General features: G+C 45.8%; 1 long non-coding RNA gene across 1 annotated transcript; it reads right to left on the bottom strand.

Moving 5' to 3' along the window:
• Window positions 1-753: 753 nt before the first annotated feature.
• LOC144370467 (uncharacterized) lies at window positions 754-4,046 on the bottom strand. The gene is made up of 2 exons (XR_013430446.1): window positions 3,594-4,046; window positions 754-2,114 (listed from the first exon to the last, which is right to left on the bottom strand). It is a non-coding gene; the product is annotated as an uncharacterized LOC144370467 (long non-coding RNA).
• Between the last annotated feature and the right edge of the window lie 17,094 nt (window positions 4,047-21,140).

Below are 21,140 nucleotides of genomic sequence, written 5' to 3'. Positions count from 1 at the left end.
ACAAACAAAAAGCGCTGGGGATATGGCTCAGTGTTAACCCCCCATGAGTTCAATTCCTGGTACTAAAACAAATAAAAGTAATGTTTCATAAATCACTTCTGAAAAAAATCTCATTAATTTTCTTAACTGGTGTTTTAAGATTAGGTCCACATACAGAAACATGTCAACCACTTGACACCCAGAACAATATTCTGCCTTCAAAATGCAGGAAATCTTGTGATTTGAAACCCTAATGAGCTTTAGGAGACATTATTCTAAGTGAAAAAAGCAAATGTAGAAGGTCGTGCTCTATGACCTCAATGAAGTGTGAATCAAAACCAGTTGCTCTGTAAAAGCAGAGAGCAGGATGGTGGTTCCCAGGAGCTCGGGGTTTAGGAAAACAGGAGCTGTTACCCAAAGAGTACAAAACTTCAGTGATGCAGCATGAGCCAATTCTGGACATCTGTCCTACAACTGGGTCCCCACAGTGAATAACACTCTGTTGTATGCTTAAATTTGCTGCTCTGTGAGCTGGGGTTATGGCTCAGTTGCAGAACACTTGCTTGGCACATGTGAGGTCCTGGGTTCAATCCTTAGCACCACACAAAAATAAATAAAAGAAAGGTATTGTGTCCAACTACAACTAAAAAAAATTTTTTGATTGTTCTGCTGAAAGTGTTCTCACTACACACGCACACAAACACAAACACACACAGACACACACACACATATGTGAGTGGGTGGATATGTTAATTAGCTTGATTACAGTAATCATCAATTTCACATGGTACTTTTATTTTAGTTTATTTTTAAGCAGTTGTTATTATACTAATGTATTAAGACAAGTACAAAATAACCTTGTAATCAGGGTACTGTATCAGTCAATAACAAAGGAAAGACCACTACAGTATGAAGAGATATACAAATGACTCAAGTATACAGCTTTCATAGTTAACAGACAATTTTAAATGGGAAGTTGGTTTCTTTAACAAATGGTAAATTTTCTTGAAATAGGAAAAACAATATACAGTGCTCTAAGCATGAATAATAATTCCTGCCATAAATACAAGTGCCTTGCAGAAACTCCATGCAAATTTCAATTCCATTCTCTTTGTGAGTGTGACACTGTAGCTGACTTACCAGCTCAAACACTAGGTCAAGGGAAGCCTCCTCACTTTTGTCCTGGAAGAGCTCAGTACTCAATTTATCACTGATGTCCAAATGTCCAAATCTGTTGTCTTGAAAATCCCTGGAATATAATCAATCCATTACAATGTATATGCAGTCGGGCTAGTAGGAATATCACTTGAAACTGAATGTGAATGTTTTCTCTGATAAGTAGATACTGATCCATGATGGGGGAGGGGCAAGGGAGGAATGGATGAACTTTGGATAGGGCAAAGGGGAGGGATGGAAAGGGAGGGCCATGGGGGTAGGAAAGATGGTGGAATGAGATGGACATCATTACCCTAGATACATATGGGAAGACACGAATGATGTGACTCTACTTTGTGTACAACCAGAGAAATAAAAAGTTGTGCTCCATTTGTGTACTATGAATCAAAATGAATTCTGCTGTCATGTATGACTAATTAGAACAAATAAATAAATTTTTTAAAAAGTTCAGTCTGGAAGTGCCCTGCGGTCGAATGGACCACTGTCTCACCCGTGGTTTCTGGTGGAAAGCTGTGATTTGGATTGGAACCGTTTTTCTGGAACATCAGTGGAAAGACGGCTTCTGGTAGTTGGTCCCCCACAGGAATCAGGACAGATACATCATTTTCTTCTGTTGGACATGATGGATTAATTTCCAGAGGTTTCATTTCCATAGGTTCATGGAAACTAAACTGCTCTCATCACCACTCTCGTCTCTAGATCTAAAATCCCCATGAACTGATCCAGATTCTAGCAAAGTGTTTAACATTGGTCTCAAGACCTCTTTGAGTTCCCAATCTCTTCTGATCCTGCTTTTTTCTTAGAACAGTCTTCAATGGAGTGATCTTCTCAGAGTCTCATTTGGCATCAAAGGTCATCAGAACAAGAGGCAGGCTGCACTGCACTGTCTGGCTCAGGTTCGGTGGTTTCCATTCCCATAGTGTGGATCAGCTCCAATTCCTCCTCAGGGTCTAAAAACCCTACCAGAAAAGGAAGAAAGATGATCATTTACAAAATGACAATTGAATCCCATTCATTCATTAAAATATTTTGTGTTGGTTTGTGACTAAGTCACTGAAATCACTCCTCCTGTGCTGTATTTATTCTCTACCAGTCCATTTTAACTTTTAAGAAACGAAGGCTCCAAAACAGCACAAGCTATTCAAAATCAAAGCACAGGTAAAGGCAGGTGAGAAAGAATGACTTTGAACAGGACTTGGCAATTATTTGTGGACTTAACACTTTGTAATTCTGCTGGGTTATGAATTTTTATCATAAGGCCAAGGTGGGGTAGGATAGAGACAGACATAACTGTGTCTAGATGAAGATAGCAAAGAAACACATTCAGTTTGTGGTTCTCTTTACAGTTGTTTATGTATCATCGGCTTCATGAGTCCAGAAAAACTTGGAATCTTTGTGAGGGGGAAAAGTTCATCAAATGAAAGATAAACTTCAAAATTAAGTTGTGAATTTGGGGTATGAGTATATACAAAGAAAACAAGAGACTCTCAATTCAAGTGTTACATGGGATAAAGTCAGAAGCCTGTTAAACATTTCTATATTCATAAAGTTCCAATATACTCCAAGAATGTGAAAGGCCTAGTATGGCAATTGCCAGAAAAACATTACCACTACCGAGAAAGAATACCAGGTTTTCAGCTTCAGCAGTAACCACACTGCATACTGTGTTAAAAACCAAACAGGACCCCATTATAGGTAAAGGCCTCATTTTTGTCTCCAGAAAAGTTACATATGTGCACTTTAAAAAGCCAGTAAAGGCATATTATAGAAAGGCAGCATAAAATACACACAAAATTTCAGATACTAAATGAACTCCCCAAAGAAAGTAAAATGTTCTTGCAAGAATCAGAATCCTTGAACAAAAGTGAAATTTGAGAGTATTGGCTGAGATCATGCCAAGCAAGAAAGATAATGAGCAATTGATTCTCTTCTCTTTTCCACCAAACTGAAAGGACATGTGATGCAAAAGCCTAGGCCTTAATCAAATATGCATGGAGGGTGTCCAGTACAGTGCCCAGCACAATGCACACAGTGGTGTTCCATACATATTTCTTAGCTGAATTCATGAAGAAAAAGGCATGCATTAAAGGCTAAGTTTTTGGTTGCTTGTAGGTCAAAAACAAAAACTGAGTTTTGAGAAAAACATTAAAGTCCTAATTGGAGAGATTCATAATTGATCTATAGAAAGTGAATAATCAAACTTAGAAACACAAAATCACAGAGCATGGCTCATGACAAAAGTGTTTGCCCAGGTACAAAAGGAAGCAGTGGAAAAAGGAGCTTTCAGAGTGAGCGGTCATCCTCAGGGAAAGCTAGGAGGCAGCCAAGCAAGACCTGTGGTTCATCCTCTGGTGCTCCTGCCTGGAGGCACAACTGGCACAGCCCGCGGTGTTCCCTCTGCACCACCTGAAGCCCACGCATGCTCACTGACCACTCACCTGGCCCCCACCCCGCGCCGGCGGACAGGTGGGTGCGGGTTCCCTCAGGCGCTCAACCGCCGCCCCTCCCCAGCTCCAGGGGCCCCAGGCGGCACCCAGTCCCCATCAGCAGGCACCACAGGGATAGAGGTAAGAGAGACACGGGTTGCTGCGCGCCATCCACGCTGCGGGTCCCAGAGGCTCCTCCCGGAGGACACCTGCCCGCCGGCCGCCCTGGCGCGCGGGGCAGGCAGCGTCCTAGCGGGAAAGAGGCGCCCGAAGTTCTGGTTCAGCTGCCGCGGGCCGCGGGTCTCAGGCCGCGGAAATGGCCGCCTCGGCCGGTCCGGCTTTGCACACCTGCCGGCGACGGGCGGAGCGTGAGGCCGGGCCAGTGGATGCCGCGCCCGGGCAGCGCAGGTAGCGACCAGAGCGGGACCTGAGCGGCACCGCCATCCCGCAGCCTCCAGCCGTCAGGCTTCCGTTAGCGGAAGCGGGCGCTGGGATGGAGCGCGGCGGACAGTGCGCCCCTGCTGGCTGATCGGCCACTCGGCCGCCAAGCCGCCAAGGAAAGCGCAGGACTCTGCAGCTATTTCAAATCAAAGGCTGAATGTTCTCTCTGATAAGTGGATGCTGATCCATAATTGGAGAAGGGGGATGGAGGAACTTTGATGGGGCAAAGGAGGGAGGAGTAGTGGGAAGGGGGAAATGGAGGCAGGAAAGATGGTGGGATGAGATGGACATCATTACCCTAGGTCCATGTATGAATGCACAAATGGTGCATCGTGTACAACCAGAAAAATGAAAAGTTGTGCTGCAATTGTGTACGGTAAATCACAATGCATTCTGCTGTCATATACACCTAATTAAAATTAATTACTTAATTTAAAAATAAATCAGCAAACTACAAAAAAAAAAGAATTTTAAAGCTCTCTAGAAGCACACGGAGATACAAGGAAGCCAAGTGATCATAAAATATTGAGAAAGAACAGTGGGGACTTGACAGGACTCCACAATGGGCAGGAGGAGTGGCGAGATGGAGATGCTGCCTTTGAATTGTACAGTGCATTTATTATGTTTTAACCCATTGGACAATTGTCCCATGGATGAAATTATGACATTTGCTGGTAAGCAGATGGAACTGGAGATGGAGACTATCATGCTAAATGAAATAAGCCAATCCCAAAAAACAAAGATTAAATGTTCTCTGATATGTGGATGCCAATGCACAATAAAGGGGTGGGGAGGGAAGAATAGACTTCATTGGATAAGATAAACGGGAATGAAGGGAAGGGAAAAGAAATGAGAAAAGGAAACACAGTAGAATGAACCAGATGTCACTTTCCTATGTTCACGTATGGATTCATGGCCAGTGTAAATCCTCATCATGTACAGCCAAAATATGGGGAGTTAGACTCCATGTACCTATAATGTGTCAAAATGCATTCCACTGGCATGTATAAGTAAAAAGAACATAAAACATTTAAAATCCATCTGCCAGAGGCTTTACCAGGGCCTATTCTGGATCACAGGGTGGGCAGTACATGGAACAGCGGTGTCAGAATGGCCCAATGAGCGCAGGAGGAATTGTGTGGTCCATGACAGGAGGGTGGGTCTGTGCACATAGTCAGTTGCCTGCCTGCTGGACCCCATTTTGCACTGTTGCAGTGGTCAAGCAGAGTCTTCTGGGCAACCAAGACACCTGCAGGGACCGAAGGAGGGGGTGACAGAAGCAGCATTGGGTGGTGGGGTGGGACATGGTTTCCACAGATAATCTTACTTCCAATAGTCCCAAAGGTGTGGACAAGTGTCCCAGCAAGGATGCAGGGTGGTGGCAGCTGCCACATCTAAGCCCTGTCATGGTTCCACAGGATGAGAGCAGCTGGCTACCTGGCTGTGTGACAGGGTGTGGCCACTGTAAGTCCAGCATGTGGACCACTGTAACCCACAGGAGAAGATGGGGAGCATGTTGTGGCAGTGACAAACAGACACCTGTCCCTTTGTTTCCCGCCTTTCCAGAGGGAATGGGGTGTGTGCCCTCTGATCCTTAGCCTGCCTTCTCCATTTCCTGATCCCAAGGTGGAAGCAATATGGGTCTTTGCAGTGCAGGGTCCAGCAGAGGTCACAGCTGGGTGTGGTCACAGTGATGCAATAGGCAGCAGGGACAGCAGACTACCATGCACCATGGGGCACCTGGAAGAGCATGTCCCTACACTGGTCCACAGTGGAAGCAGCCAATGTGAGTGTCAAAGTCAGAATTGTGCCTTTTCCACGGTTTCTTAATTAGAAAACACAAGGATGTTGGACTTGCTTTATGTTTGGATATGGAGTGACCAGGAGAGAAAAGCAAACACAAAACCATCAATTGCAAAATGAAACACACCTATCCCACTCCTCGAGTTGTGCCTGAATGACTTAATGTGACACAGCCACATTAATGTTTATAGCAGCTCAACTCACAATAGCTAAACTAGGGAAGCAACCTAGGTGCCCTTTAGCAGATGAAATGGAAAAGAAAATGTGGTATATATACACGATGGACTATTACTCAGTCATAAAAAAGAACAAAGTTATGACATTGGCAAAATAAGCTAATCCCAAAGAACCAGAGGCTGAATGTTTTCTGTGATTTGTGGATGCTAATTCACAAAAACGGGGGAGGGTGCCTAAGGAAGAATAGAAGGGCTTTGGATTAGACAAAGGGAGGGGAGGTGGCATGGGAGTAGGAGGGATAGTAGAGTGAATCAGACATTATGAGCTTATGTGCATATATGATTACACGACCAGTGTAATTCTACAACACGTACAGCTGGAAGAATGAGAAGTTATACTCCATTTATGTATGATGTATCCAAATACCATCTACTGTCATATAAAACTAATCGACTCTGGATGGGTACAGTCATGTCCAGTAGAACCCTGGAGAGATTTTTGGAGCCAAGTGGAATGACTGCCTAAGTAACCCAGAGGAAAGCAGCCTGAGAATGACCCTCTGGAGGGTGAGAATAACTGTGCGGTGGGTGTGGGAGAAGAAGCAGCGCAGAGTCAGGAGGAGCCTGAGCTCAGACCAAGTGGGGGTGGGGGTCTCTTCACCCTGGAGCCTTCCTTTGACCAACCGCCTTGGCCCAAGTCCTTTCTGCGTCACAGGTTCCATCCACACGTCACAAAGGCTAAACTCCAGTTCAGCCTTTGGTCCAAGGAGGAGCTGGCTTCTCAGCCAAGCTGCTCTGTGCTGACCAGCGTTGGACTAGTGTGGACTTGTGCCTGGTGACGAGCCCCCGTGCCCTCCATGGGCAGTCTTCTCACCAAGTGCGGTCGCAGGCTGCGCCGCAGGGCCCTGGTGGCCCGTCAAACTCCCCTGCGCCTCGCCCGGGAGGCTCCCTCTCCTCACAGGGCCCACCCGGCTGCACCTGCCGCTCCCCCCAGCCCTGCCAGCAGGCGCTTCCTCCAGGATCCCCGACCTCCACCTCGGGGGCCTCCTGCTGCTGGCAGGGACAGAGGCCCGCTCCTCTGTCGGGGGATCCTGCTGCCCGCGTCCTGGGGGCCGTTCCCCAAAAAGCCGGTGCTATCGAGGAACAACTCCCGGATGTTCGGCCCCTGGACAGCAGTAAGGGTCCCCCCTCCTGGGCGCTGGCCACTCCTCCTGCCTCCAGTTCCTCAGCTCATCCACCAAGCTGAGGGGCCCATGACAGCTGCTCGCTGCCCTCTTGGTGCGGCTAAGGAAGCTGAGCTCAGGGCCCAGGAACATCCAGAAAATAGCAAGACCCATCAGGAGAAGGAGCAGGAGGAGGAGGAGGAGAAGGAAGAGGAGAAGGAGGAGGAGGAGGAGAAGGAGGAGGAGGAGGAGGAGGAGGAGGAGGAGGAGGAAGGAGGAGAAGGAGGAGGAGGAGGAGGAGGAGGAAGAGGAGAAGGAGGAGGAGGAGGAGGAGGAAGAGGAGGAGGAGGAGGAGGAGAAGCTGAAGGAGGAGGAGAAGCTGAAGGAGGAGGAGAAGCTGAAGGAGGAGGAGAAGGACGAGGAGGAGAAGAAGACGGAGGAGGTCACTCGGGGAGACCTCAGTGCCCTGGAGGCCAGTTCTTGGCCCCCAGAGAGAAATAGTGTTCTCCAGAGGCCCCCTGTGTCGCCCAAGAAGTGGATCTGCCTGTCTGCCTCCCCATCCATCCAGGGAGAGCAGGGCCTGAAGCCCACCTGTGCTCTATCCCAGGGTTGGCCCTCACTAACTGCTGCTTCCAGGAGGCCGCATAAAAGAAAGCTGCTCATGCCAGTGGCCCTGCCATCACTGATTGCCTGGCATCAGGATGGGCTGCCCTCACCTGCAAAGCGGCCACTTTTACGTTCAAAAGGCACCCTGAGGAGGGTTCAGAGTGCCAGAAGTAACCGCGTGAAGCCTGAGACACAGGTCGCCCAGGGCGGAAGAGAGGCTCTGGAGGACTGCACCACCACTGTCCATTCATCCTCCCCACCTGCAGGCCCTACCTGGAATGCAGGCCCCCCTCCCCCCACCCACTGACCCCTCCCCCATTCCAATGGAACTCGAGCCTGCTGGGCCCCTGAACCTACCCATCCCTCCACCTTCCCCCTCATCTAATATTCCACTGCCTCTTCCCAGGAAACCTCCTTCTCCCATTAGCCCCAGTCCCCATGTTGGAATTACCCCGAATGTGTTTCACCTTCCCACACCTCCTACCCAGGTCCCTTTCCCCTCCAATCCTACCTCTTCCAGAATGGAATCCCCAACCCCCATGTGCATAGATCCTCCTCCTCCTCCTCCTCCTTCTCCTTTTCCTCTTCCTCCCCCTCCCCCTCCTTCTCCTTGTCCTCCTCCTCCTCCTCTTCCATTTCCTTCTCCTCTTCCTTCACTTTTTTCTCCTGCTCCTCCTCCCCCTCCTCCTCCCCCTCCTCCTCCTCCCCCTGCTCCTTCTCCTAGTCCTACTCCCTCTCTTCCTCCTCATTCCCCTTCTCCTTTTCCTCCTGCTCCTCCTGCTCCTCCTCCTCCTCCTGCTCCTCCTCCTCCTCCTCCTCCTCCTCCTTTTCCCTCTCCCCCTTCTCCATTTCCACTTCCTCCTGCTCCTATTCCTCCTCCTCCTCCTCTTCTTCCTGCTCCTCCTCCTAGTGTTCCCTCTCCTTTGGCTGCTCCTCCTGCTGCTCCATTTCCTCCTCCTCCTCATTCCTTCCCAAGACCCACTCCTGTCCCTTCCACCCCAAACCCCAATACCCAGGGCCAGCACTCCACTAGGAGTGTCCCTCCCACCCTAATAGCCATGTCATCGGCTCACCTTCCCCAGAATCCCGCTGTGCTGCCTGAGGACACGGCCATGGACACCACTCCCCCTTCCATGGCGGTCATTTTGTCCTCTCCTGCATCCAGTGGCAGCAATGTCCATGGCCATAGGCAGCACAGGCAGCCAGCAAAGGGACCAGTCCTCCCCAGCCCTGCTGCTCCTCTTCCTCCTCCTCCTCATTCCTTCCCAAGACCCACTCCTGTCCCTTCCACCCCAAACCCCAATACCCAGGGCCAGCACTCCACTAGGAGTGTCCCTCCCACCCTAATAGCCATGTCATCGGCTCACCTTCCCCAGAATCCCGCTGTGCTGCCTGAGGACATGGCCATGGACACCACTCCCCCTTCCATGGCGGTCATTTTGTCCTCTCCTGCATCCAGTGACAGCAATGTCCATGGCCATAGGCAGCACAGGCAGCCAGCAAAGGGACCAGTCCTCCCCAGCCCCCCAACCCTTCAGTTCTCCCAACCCAACCCCAATCTGTCCCATTCCATTGTCCCACCACCCGCCCCTCAGCCTGCTTCTAGGCACCCTGCTGGACAGCAAAGAGCCTCTCTTCCCAATGCCCCCACGGTTACCACGCTGCCAGTGCAGGACCACTCACCGGCCTCCACCCTGGCACAGAGGGCATCAGCACCACCAACCTCCCAGGCTGCCAGTGAAGAGCCCATGGATACGACCCCTCCTTCGAAGGCTGTCAAGTTCTAGTCACCTCCTGCCTGCCAAGTTCTTACACTGACTCAATTTGGTAAGCAGGGCAGACACGTCGACAGCTATTTCTATATTGTAGGCCTGGTGCCACATATTTGCGATTTGTTGGCTTTTCACATAATAGCTGAAGACATAATCACCAATGAAGCAGTGCATATGTGTACGTGCACACACACACACACACACACACACTCACACACACACATACACAGAAATGCCACAGTCTTTGTCTCTAAGTTTCAGAAGTGGGCAAACTTGAAAATTTTCTGAAACTATAAAGGAGACTAAAGAGATGTGATAAGTGTATGAACTGTGGGAGCCTGGACTTAAATCAAGCATGGAGGATGACAACAGGACAACTAAGAAACTGGGCTATAGACTAGAGGAAAGTATTGTGTCAATGTTAGTTTCCTGAATGTAGGAATTTTCCAGGGTTATGGGAGAGAATGTGCTGTCCTGGACAATTCACAGCACAGTAAAGGCATTAAGTGCACAGGGGTAGGAGACACAAATACTCTTCTCAAACTGTTCAGAAAGGTTGAATTAGGGAAAGAGGCAAGATAAAGTACATGTGGCAAAATGTGAAAAGTCTGTGACTCCTCCTAGACATTCCAAAGAACTCTCATGGAGAGACAGGAAATAAAGTTTGTCCAGGCAGTTTCAGTGGTCTTCCCTCCCCCACTAGGAAGAAAAGTTTGGCATTCATTTGCAAACACACTTCAATATTTCACATGTATAGATGAATCTTTTAACTATTATAATATAGACCTGTCTCCCTCATTAATGATGTGTTAAAAATCTGTAAAAGCTGTTTGCTCAGCAAGATTACTTCAACAAGATTGATTAGATCAATTAGGAAAGAATTCCCATATGGAATTCTCTTAACAGTATTTCTAAAGTTTGAAAATCCTGCAGAGTAAAAAATATCTAAAATTACTATAAAGAGTAAATAACAATGGATTGGAACTGATGTAACAATGACTGCAGATTGTGTTTACATAGAAAAACACAATTGGGCTTTACAGGAGGAAATGTGAGCAGGCCAGAAACAGGGCAGCAATGAAGTTACGTAAGTTGTCAAGAGTTTGATAGCACCATGACGTTGATCATAAAACTGTTCCATGATGTGTGTCCTCATGAGAACCCTGAGGTGCCCGTTTCCATGACTCTGTACACTATGCTTTGCTTTGCTTCACATTCTCTATATTGAAGAAGCTGGAGTAGAGCAGCTTTCTATTTCTCAAAAAGATTAAATTTAATCTCAATTAAAGGAAGACCTTTCTAACATGTGGGACATGAGTAGTCACATTGGGTCTGGCCTTGTGATCCTCAGGTGGCGTATTTGTCATCAAATATAGCAGTTGACCTTGTGGGGAGGATCAGTATTCAGGGTCAGTACCAAGCAGCAGAGAACTCAGCCCATCACAGGTCGAAAGCAGAGCACTGCAGCACCAAGGGAATGAGGTTCTTGACTCAGCTAACCATTGGCGAATTAGGCTAAGGCTTGTTGAATATTTGTTGATACTTGCCCTCAACTAGCTTTGAACTATGAATAAATATATCTGAGCCGCTGGCTCCGACAGAGGGCAAGATGGAAGCACCCAATAGAGAATACTATGAACCAATGTTCTTTTCCCTGGAAGTGTCTTTCTTACTCTGATTTTTCTACTCCTTCCCATTTGCAGGCCCCACCTCCTTGGCCATAGGACCCAAGTCACCACCTGGACTGGCCCATCAGGAAACTCAAACTTCCCCAAAGAAACAAAGCCTTCAAGGTGGAGAGGTGTTCCATATGGAGACCACCCAAGTGGAGGAAGGGGAAAAGAAAATCAGACACACTGGCATGCGGACTGGTCCACACTGTTTATTTTTTGCATTAGCTTCAACCAAAGGAGGAACGGTAGTTTTATTGTCTCAGTGAGACCCTCCATCTCATTCATTGTCTTCTGAAGAGACTTCTGGTCACTGCGGAATAGAAGAAAAGATACTCATGCTCAAATTCCATTCCACTGTAAAGTGCACAAAAAGAGTACTACCACATGAAAAATTCATGTGTCAAGAAAAAGAATTCTTGAAAGAATGATCACAATTTTTATTACATGTTTTGGCCATGAGTCATTTATTCCCTTTATGATTTTTTTTTTAATTTCTGGGGAACTAAAGTAGAACTTGCAAATGAGAAAAGTTAACATTCTTCACTTTTAATAAAATATGGGTGTGTTTTATAAACTAATTCATAGATCTTACATCTTATTAGCTTCATCTCTTTAATTCCAGTCTGACAACAAGAATAACTGCTCAATAAACTTAAGATAATACTACTAAACTGAATAAAAAACAGATTAATAATAAGATTTCATCAGTTCATCTGTCAAATCAATACTTAGGAATTAATTGTGCATTGTCAATTTCATTTTAGTTTACTTCATACTATATATTTGGGTGCTTCCCTATGATTTTGATCTAAATGTATAAGGAAATAATATTTTTAGATTGCTATAATAAAATTTGTCAAAGTTATGTTTATTTTTATGGTAATTTCTTTCTCTTCCATTTGAAAGTGTGAGGGAAATGTTAACATTCTTCACTGTTCAAATTCTATTTTATGTTTTGTTTTAACAATTACCAAAAGTCTTTCTTGAATATATATATATATATATATATATATATATATATATATCATATGATATATATATATATATCATATATATATATATATCATTTCTGGAATAGGATGATTATGATAAAATGTGAGGATACAACTAGAGTAGTAGTTACAACACTAACTCCATATGCAATGTGAAGTCAAGAGTAATTACTCATTCATAAGTATTTATTGAGTATATTCTCTGCATGGTACTACCTATAAATTGGTGATGAGCAAAATAAATATGGCCATTACTTTCAAGTAATTTCAGACTAATGGGAGGGTAATGCTTCTAGGAAACAAAAGTCTGAAAGAATTGCAGTGTTTAAGCACTCTATCATAATTCCCTTGGTGACAGGGACAGAGACTGGAGACAATAAAGATCTTTTTTGTCTTAGTTTGGAGGAAGTAACTAATTTTCATATATAAAAGTGTGGTTATGTTAGGAGACATCAGAGGACAATAAGGTAATAAGGGATATAGAAATACTGTGGTTTTCCTAACTAAGGGGGTGATTTCCATCAAGAAGCATAGAAACTATGTAAAGTTTGAGGTGTAACCTAAAAACTTAAGCTGCAGTTATAAAGAATGCTCTGGGAGAGCAGTAAATTGAATGTAACTAAAAGAGATCACTTTAAGGAAAAATACTAGACTATACAAGAAAAGAAAATGCTACAAGGGAGAAAGGAATATAAACAGACATACAAATATCTGAAAACTTCCAAAAGATCAGGAATCATGCCTGTGGACCTTGGGAACCTAAAACTTAGAAAGAATTCAGAAAGAACTTGTTAACACAATTATGGGACGTTAAGAGCATATGACGAAAGTAGTTTTCACTGTATATATGTTATAGTCTCTTAAGTTAACTCCTCCTAAGTGGAGTAATCATTCACTGCATTGTCTATGTTGAGTTTGTGTGTATAAATACAATCCAAACAAAGTGACATAACACATTCAATTAGTGTAACCCACCCAGGAAGCTCAGCCCAGGCTGTGGGCTTGAACTCACCAACCCTTCACCCTGAATAGCAGCAATGGGATGCTTGGTCTTGTGGATATGATGTCAACCCAGATGCCCTTGTGCACATCACTCAACAGCTGGCTAGGCTTTCCTATAGTGCAGTGCAGGGGTTTAGAGTCTCCAGGACAGGCTTGGACTTTGTCACAGGTGGGCTGGATATGGGACATCATATCCAGACTTCCCATTTGCCAGCTTCCCTCTCAGGCATGAAGTGGTCTTGAAACCTGCACTGCTGGGCCTGGAGGGAAAGCTGGTTTTGAAGTGCTCATTCAAGTCCTGGGGTCCACACTGAAGCCCAGGGTTAAACACTGTGCATCTAAAACACTCACTGTGGAGCATAGAGGAGATCTGCATGTATGCCTGACCTGACACCATCACAAAACCCACACTCTGGTTTGATGGTAACCTGCTTGATCTGAGCTGGGCAATTTTCCTGACCTTCAACCTGGCTAAGATATTCATTGCTAGCTAAAGGGGCTTCCTAAAAACTCACGTGTTTGCCTCCATGGCCTTGCTCTTGCCCCGCAAATGTATGTAAATTTTATTGTTTCTAGTTTTTCTGACTCTTTTTATGCACCTATCTTGCTTTCTGATTAGATGTCAAAGAAAGGTGTGACATATGTTCATGGTAACGTGTGGAGCTAGACATTATGCAAATTTGGAATAACAACATGTTTTGTGTGTGCAGAAGATTGAGCCAAAGGTGCTCTTCCATTGGGCTTTACAAAAATCTTTTACTTTTTATTCTAAGACAGGGTCTCACTACTTTTGGGATACTACCCTAGAACTCAACAACTTCTTGCCTCAGCCCCTGAATTACTGGGATTATAGGAATGCACCACCACACCTGGATTGACTAATAATTTGTAAGTCCCTTTCCCTTATTTCTTAAATTTGAACCACATATTTTAGAGGAAAGCCTCATCTTCACCACGGTATGGAATGTAATCTCCCATCGAACAGCATGGTCCAGTGCTGCCTGAGAATCTGGGCTAAGCACTGTGTGTCCTGGGCTCACTAGGTCACTTCTGGTCATCATTACTGGGGGGTGGATGTGGGAACATGTATAGATTGGGACCTGGAAGATAATGTAGCTTTCCATCTCTGTTTAAGACAAGCGAATGGCCAATGAGCCAGGAGGCCCTTGTGACTCTCAAGATCCTACCTCTGTGGTTAGGTCACTTATCATCCTTTGTGCTCTGTCTATCCCTCCAGTTGCCAGCATAGCACCAGCCCGTGGAGGAGAACCAGTTGCTACCCAGGAGCCCTGCCTTTCACCTTGAACCCTCCCATCAAGTGCCCCAGGACAGTGTTCAGACAAGCCATTGACCTTCCCTCTCCACAGCCTTTGTAGCACTACTCAGTGGTGAAAATCACCTCCTACAGCACTGGTCAATCTCTTTCCTCCTCTGTGGCTCCAGAACTCCAGGTTCACAGGCAGGTTTCTATCCAAATGTGACAGATGAATCCCTTCCCTTCAAGGCAATGGAATGTGTGAGAGGAAGGTGATTCTGGTACCAGGGGGTCAGCCCATATGAGAAGACAGAGAGCCTGATAGTGACTTGTCTTCAGACACAAGGAAATGGTAACTGAAACAGTGGGGGAGGTCCTGGGTGTGTGGGAGAAAGAATGCTATGAAACCGTGGCTGCCTCTCCCTGAAATCTGAAAAGTTAGAACAGCAGAGCATCTCCATGCCCAGATAAATAAAGGTTGACCCCAGGTACTTCCCCTATTTAAGGGATACTGGGCTCCTTGGGTGACCCAAAGCCTGAAACTAAGGGACATACAATCCAACTCATGAACCATCACACATGGAACTCCCTGACAGTGCCAAAAAATGACTAGCATAGGAGGGTAGAGGTGCTTTGATCCTCAGACCAGGGCCAGTGGTCCCCCCAAACAGGCCACTATCCCCCAACCCAGCAGGACTGACAATGTATCAGCTAGATTCGAGGAGCCCACTGCCCCTTCTAGCCACACCAGCCCATGATTTCCCAAACACATTCGTACCATCCCCACTACAGCAATCCTATGTACCAAGTGCCCACTGGGATCCTGCCAGCTAAGTGGACCCACCCTTCCTTTCACTGTGACAGGAGCCTGCATCCTTGGAGATACACAGCTTAAAGGCGTAATTGCCATTAATGAATCTCTTGGACAGATGAAGCTAGTGGGGTTGGAGGTTTGGTAGGAAACAACCTGCAGCCCTCCAAGTCCAGACAAGACCAGCAAAGAGACGGACTGCAGCTCACAATACAATCCCTTGTAGATCTTTCAGGCTTTCAGGGTAGCCTGCCCTCCACCACTTCAGCCTCCTATGGTAGGGCATGGGGGTGCAGGTCTGGGAGATGTCTTTGGAGGGACCAGCCTCCTCCATGTGCAGGTTCTCACTAGGCCACCCCTCTCTGCCCTGCCACCAATAGCCAGGCAGTTCATGACAGGGGAGTTGCGATTCTTCCCCTGTCTGGTCCCACTGGTTCTCTTCCTTGTCCCTCCATATCTGATCAGGCTTTGGGCACTAGATGGGGTCACCAGCCTCTTGACCCTGAGACATCTACCTCCTAGTCCAGGTGAGTTCAGTTTGCACCCCCCTGGAGGGCAGATTACTTGGCCAGTGAGGACAGTGTTTGGGTAAGAGGGTGTCACCTGGTCATGCAGGTGACTAGCATACATGGGATGGGGCTCTCCAACAGGGTCATGTTCCGTCTTCTACATCCGGCTTGTGGCTTTTGCCAAAGTTGCCATGAATTTAGGCACTGGAGTTGGGTTTTCAAAATAAAAGGAGCTTTCTGTCTGCTCAGGACCCCAGAATGAACAAGGGGAAATGTAGAAATAGCTCACCATGCCCTTTGAGAGCCCTGCATTTTGTCCAGGAGATGTACTCAAAGCTGCTTGCTGTGGCCATTATGCCAGGTGCATGGGGCATGGAGAGGTATGGGGTTGGGGACAGGAACAGAATTCAGGTGCTACCCAGTGGGTGTCCCTTCCCCACCAAGCACCAGTTTCCAATCCTGATGCCTCTTCCTTCCATGCACAGGCTCATCTCCAGGGCTGGTTAGATCCTTTCCTACCTGCAGTTCTCAGCAGCAAGTGCTCATCTGTGCCTGTGGAGGTGAGAGGGCCCCTAGGCTTTGGGAGCCACAAAGGCCACTGCCTGGATGAGTGGTAGTGTTCAGGCCTGTAGGCCTGGAGGGGTCCACAGCTTCCTTGGGAGGCAAGTTCTGGCTTCTGCCCTCCAGGATCCTTGGGCACCAAAGCCATGAGAGTGACTCTAAAGTCTGCAGAGGAGGAGGCCAGCTCCTTACCTGGGTGACCAGGTCCACCACTGGGCAGAAAAGATCACTGTGGCCAGGCTCTTGTACTCTGACTTCTCACACTAAGAGATGCCACCGCAGCTGTCCAACCCTCCAGGAGATTGCAAAGTCTGCACACTTCCTCGGCAAGAGGGTATGTCCCTGCCCTGCTGCAAAGGTCATCAGAGACATTATTGGAGAGCTGGATCCTAACTACTAGAGGGGCATGGGACTGAGTGGGGAAATTTTCCCAAACCAGGAAGCTACCCAGAGCGTGGGTACCCAGCCCACAGATGAATTCAGAGTTTAAGCACAGCCAACCCTGGTCAGCAGTCCCTGAACCTCTAGTTGTATGTTTTAATGATGAAAATAGAATATAAACATTAATAACACCCTCATCCTTAAGATGAATAAGCTCTTACTTGATATTCAAAGGAAAAAATAACTTTAGAGAAGTTCAATTCCATAGAATTTATCTGAGCAAGCAGAAATACAAAAATCAACAACTGGAATGACTGGATTCTCTGAAAGCCCTCACAATCACAAAATGTCCATGGAACTAATGTGTGCAGTGCCATGTGGCAGTATTTACGAACTGAAGTGAGGCACAAAATCCTTTCCTTGCTTACAACAATATTACGACTCTAAACTGGCCAAGTTCAGCTGCTGTACTTGCCTGAGCCAAGGCTATTCAAGAAACGAGGCTGTCAGTCAGTCAAGCTACTAAATTGTATTGCAGTTTTCAAAAGGACTCAGTTTGAGTCCCTACATAGGTTTGCCACTGATGTCTGCCTGGACAGCTGGACCCTTGGAGACTCTACTGCTGCACAGTCTGAACAGCCAAGCCTGAGCCTTGCTTGCAGTGCCTCTGGGCCCCACTGCAAACCTACTGGAGGACCTGCCAGAGAGCGCACCAAATGCATAAACTGTGGCTCCATCTAGACACTACTTGGTGGTAGGAGGGAACTGGCCCCTACCTGTGCAAAGCCTGCAGCCTCTACACTAAGTTGAATGACCTCAGTGTGCCCCGCATCAAGCAGCAGAAGCACGCGCCTTCATCTTGGTGGCTAGGACTATCCCATGACAACTGGCACACCACCATCATGACCTTATGGTGCAGAAACGCTGAAGGCAAACCTGCGTGCAATGCCTGTGGACTCTATCAGAAACTCCATGCAGTGCCTCAACCTCTTCCTAAGAAAAAAACAGGGAATTCAAACCAGAAAACCAAAACCTAAAAACAATGAAGTCAAAGACTTGTTCTCCTAACAGCAATAATTTGGTTCTTGTGACTCCAACTTCTCTATCTTCTAACTCAGAGGATTACAGCAGAACTACTTCCCCTCCAACAGTACCAATAGCCTCAGGGACAGGAGCCCCTGTGAGGTCTGCTGCAGGAGAGGGCACCAACCCTGAATATAGCAAGCTCCATTATTCAGGTCAAATGGGCTCCACATAGGCTTCAGTCTGGCCTTGCCAGCTGAAGTCACGTCCTCAGTGGGACAGGATTCCTATTGTGCTCTGGCCCTGGCCTCAGCCCTTGTGACAACGAGGTGGGGAGGGATCCACCCAAGAAGGCCTTGCACCTCTTGTGTCTGAATTTGTCCAGCAGCCCAGACTGTGGGGACCGTGTAGACAGTGCATCCCACCCATGTGTGATTTCCCCAGGAGGCTTGCTAAAGAGAAAAAGAAGATGAAGCTCCTCTAGGAAAGGGCCAGTGTGTGAAAACATGGCCTGCTCCATTGGGCCAGGGACACTTCCAGCCAGTCTGCCACAGGTTGGCTCCTAAACTGCTTGCAGAAACTGGGACTAGGAACAGGGCCAATTGCCTGCTAAGGAAAATGCAGAGATTCTTTCCAACAAAGTTCTATGTGAATTGCCCCAAATCATGTGTTTCTTCTGATCAATTATTTTGATCAATCAATATTGGTTATTCCAGAATTTCTGCACACCTCTTCCACATGCATATTTCACAAGCATTCGTGGAGAAGATCATTGGAGGCTGTTTGGCACAGTCTTGAAGACTCAGTGAGTTCCTGGCTCTCTTGTCAAAATATTGTTCAGTTTGCAAGACTGAGTAGTGACTCCAACAGACTCTGCGACTGATGTTTCTCAAAGGTCATCTTGCCTGACTAGTCTGAGGTCAGCTGGAATTTGTGCATCGGTAGCAAGCAAGATATTATTCTTCCATGCATATATTTTTTTAAATAAGTGAAATTTCCATTACAGCAATGAGAGTGAAATCATTTGCAGAAGGTGGGACAACATTTTTATAATGAATGTAAAAATTTACCTTAATGTTACTTTAAATAATTTAAAATTAGAATAATATGAACTTAAACCTTCTTATTCTTCTTTACATTTATTTTGCATTTCTATATTCCTGATTGTTTAAGAGAACTATTTCAAGAAAAACCTTTTTTCAGAAAATTTTGCTTCTTTCCATTTGTTAAGAATTTTTAAACAAGAATTCCAACATATGCCCTTTCTTTTACTGTGGAATATGTACTGGAAAAATAGCAACAGAACTTTACCACCTAGTGAACAACACTTGTAAATATTCTAAGCATCTATGAATGCTCTGATGAAGTCTGTATAGTCTGCTAACCCACAGGCTGGTTAACATTAATTTTTTTAAAAATGCAGTGTCATATGGAAACCTATTTTGATAGAATTTTTAAAATAAAAGGATATTGTTTTTTTCTGTAGAAAGTGATATAAATTTTTTTATTGTGCTCCCTTTTTTTGTTGTTGTTGTTACTGTGACCCAAATCCCTAACAAGAACATCCATCGTAGAAGAAGAAAAGATATTTTCACAATATCAGAGGTTTCAGTCCATGATCAGTTGGCACCATTGCTTTGGGCCAGAGCGGAGGCAGAATATCATGGTGAAAGCCCATGACAGAGGAAAACTACCCTGTCCCATGGCAGCAGGAATGCAGAGAGACAGAGCAAGCTCCCAGGGAGAAAATGTAACCCACAAGGGCGTGCGCCCACGACCTCCTTCCTGCTGACTCACATCACCTGCTGGCAGTTACCACCAAATACGTAGTCCTCTCAAATCATCCACTCAAAATCATCAAGATTTGGAGGTCTGGGGTTATGGCTCAGTGGTAGTGCACTTGCCTGGCATGTGTGAGGCACTGGGTTCGAATCTCAACACCACATATAATAAAAATAAATATCTATCAGGAATTTAAAAAATTAATAAATAAAAATAAAAGTATTTTAAAAACTCAGGATTTGTTAGGTCAACTGTTAGGCCACAGCACTCACAATCTAATCACTTCACTGTGAGCATTTCTGCACTGTCACCCGTGAGCTTTGGGGGACAACTCACACCCAAAGCATAACGCATTTTAATTACCAAACAGAAAGTGGTTTTTGCTCAGTGTCTACGTAGGTTGATCATCACCAGATCATTGATGATGTAATTCTGTCTACCTTGTGGCCTGGTGAAACTCCTTTCCAGTATTCCCATGGAAGTTCCATCAGACCCATCCAGCACACCAACACACTAGCTAATATCTACACCCAATTAGGTCCCATCACACGTCCCATTTCCAAGGCAGTAGCATCAGGCACCACGACTTACTGAACGCAGGAGTTGTTCCTGTGCCCCCTGGAACCTTTGAAGCACAGCTGCCTTTTTGGATGATGCTTCTCTAAATACAAGAGTTGTTTGCTGTTCAAAGCCCCACACTGTTTTTGTCTTAGGGACTGTGGTGCATCTTCATGCCGCAGCGCCCCTTCAACTAATGCTAGAGCAACCCACACTGGAGCCTCCCAAGGCCTTCAGGGCCACAGACAGCAATGAAACAACCAGGTGCTGCATGAAAGGTAATTTTCCAAAGACTTAAGAGCCAAAAAAATCTGTTGGAGGGTGGTGCAACATCAGTAAAAGGCCAATTGAGCACATGGTTGCCTTCTTTCTCCACAAGAGGAGTGTCTAGAGTGGCTTCACATACTCTTACCCTTGGTGTAACTCCAAACCTCTTAAATTCTTCTGCCAATTTGTCTGCATTTGCATTGGCTAGATCCTGTGTAGGAAGGAATCTTCTTTCATACAGGTGACATTCGTTGGAGAAAAGATAGTTTCTTCAACAAATGATGCTGAGAAAACTGGAAATCCATATGTAGAAAAATAAAATGAAACCCCTATCTCTCACCCTGGTTGAAATTCAACTCGAAATACATCGAAGACTTAGGCACTAGAACAGAGACCCTGGGTCCAGTAGAAGAAAAAGTAGTCCCATGTTGGCCGAGGAACTGACTTCCTTAACAAGACTCCTAATGCACAAGAAGTAAAATCAAGAATCAATAAATGGGATATATTCAAACTAAACTGTCTCCTCAGTAAAGAAAACAATCAATAATGTGAAGATAGAGCCTACAGAATGGGATGAAATCTTTACCACATGCACCTCAGATAGAGAATTTCCAGAATATATAAAGAACTCAAAAAACTCAACACCAAAAAAAAAAAAAAACCAAATAACTCAATTAATAAATGGGCTAAGGAACAGAACAGATACTTAACTAAGAAGATATACAATCAACCAACAAATATATGAAAAAATGTTTAACACCTTTAGTGGTTATAAAAATGCAAG

The sequence above is a fragment of the Ictidomys tridecemlineatus genome, chromosome 14 (genome assembly GCF_052094955.1).
Source record: "Ictidomys tridecemlineatus isolate mIctTri1 chromosome 14, mIctTri1.hap1, whole genome shotgun sequence".
NCBI classification, from domain to species: domain Eukaryota; kingdom Metazoa; phylum Chordata; class Mammalia; order Rodentia; family Sciuridae; genus Ictidomys; species Ictidomys tridecemlineatus.
This window is presented reverse-complemented; position numbering and strand designations above follow the sequence as displayed.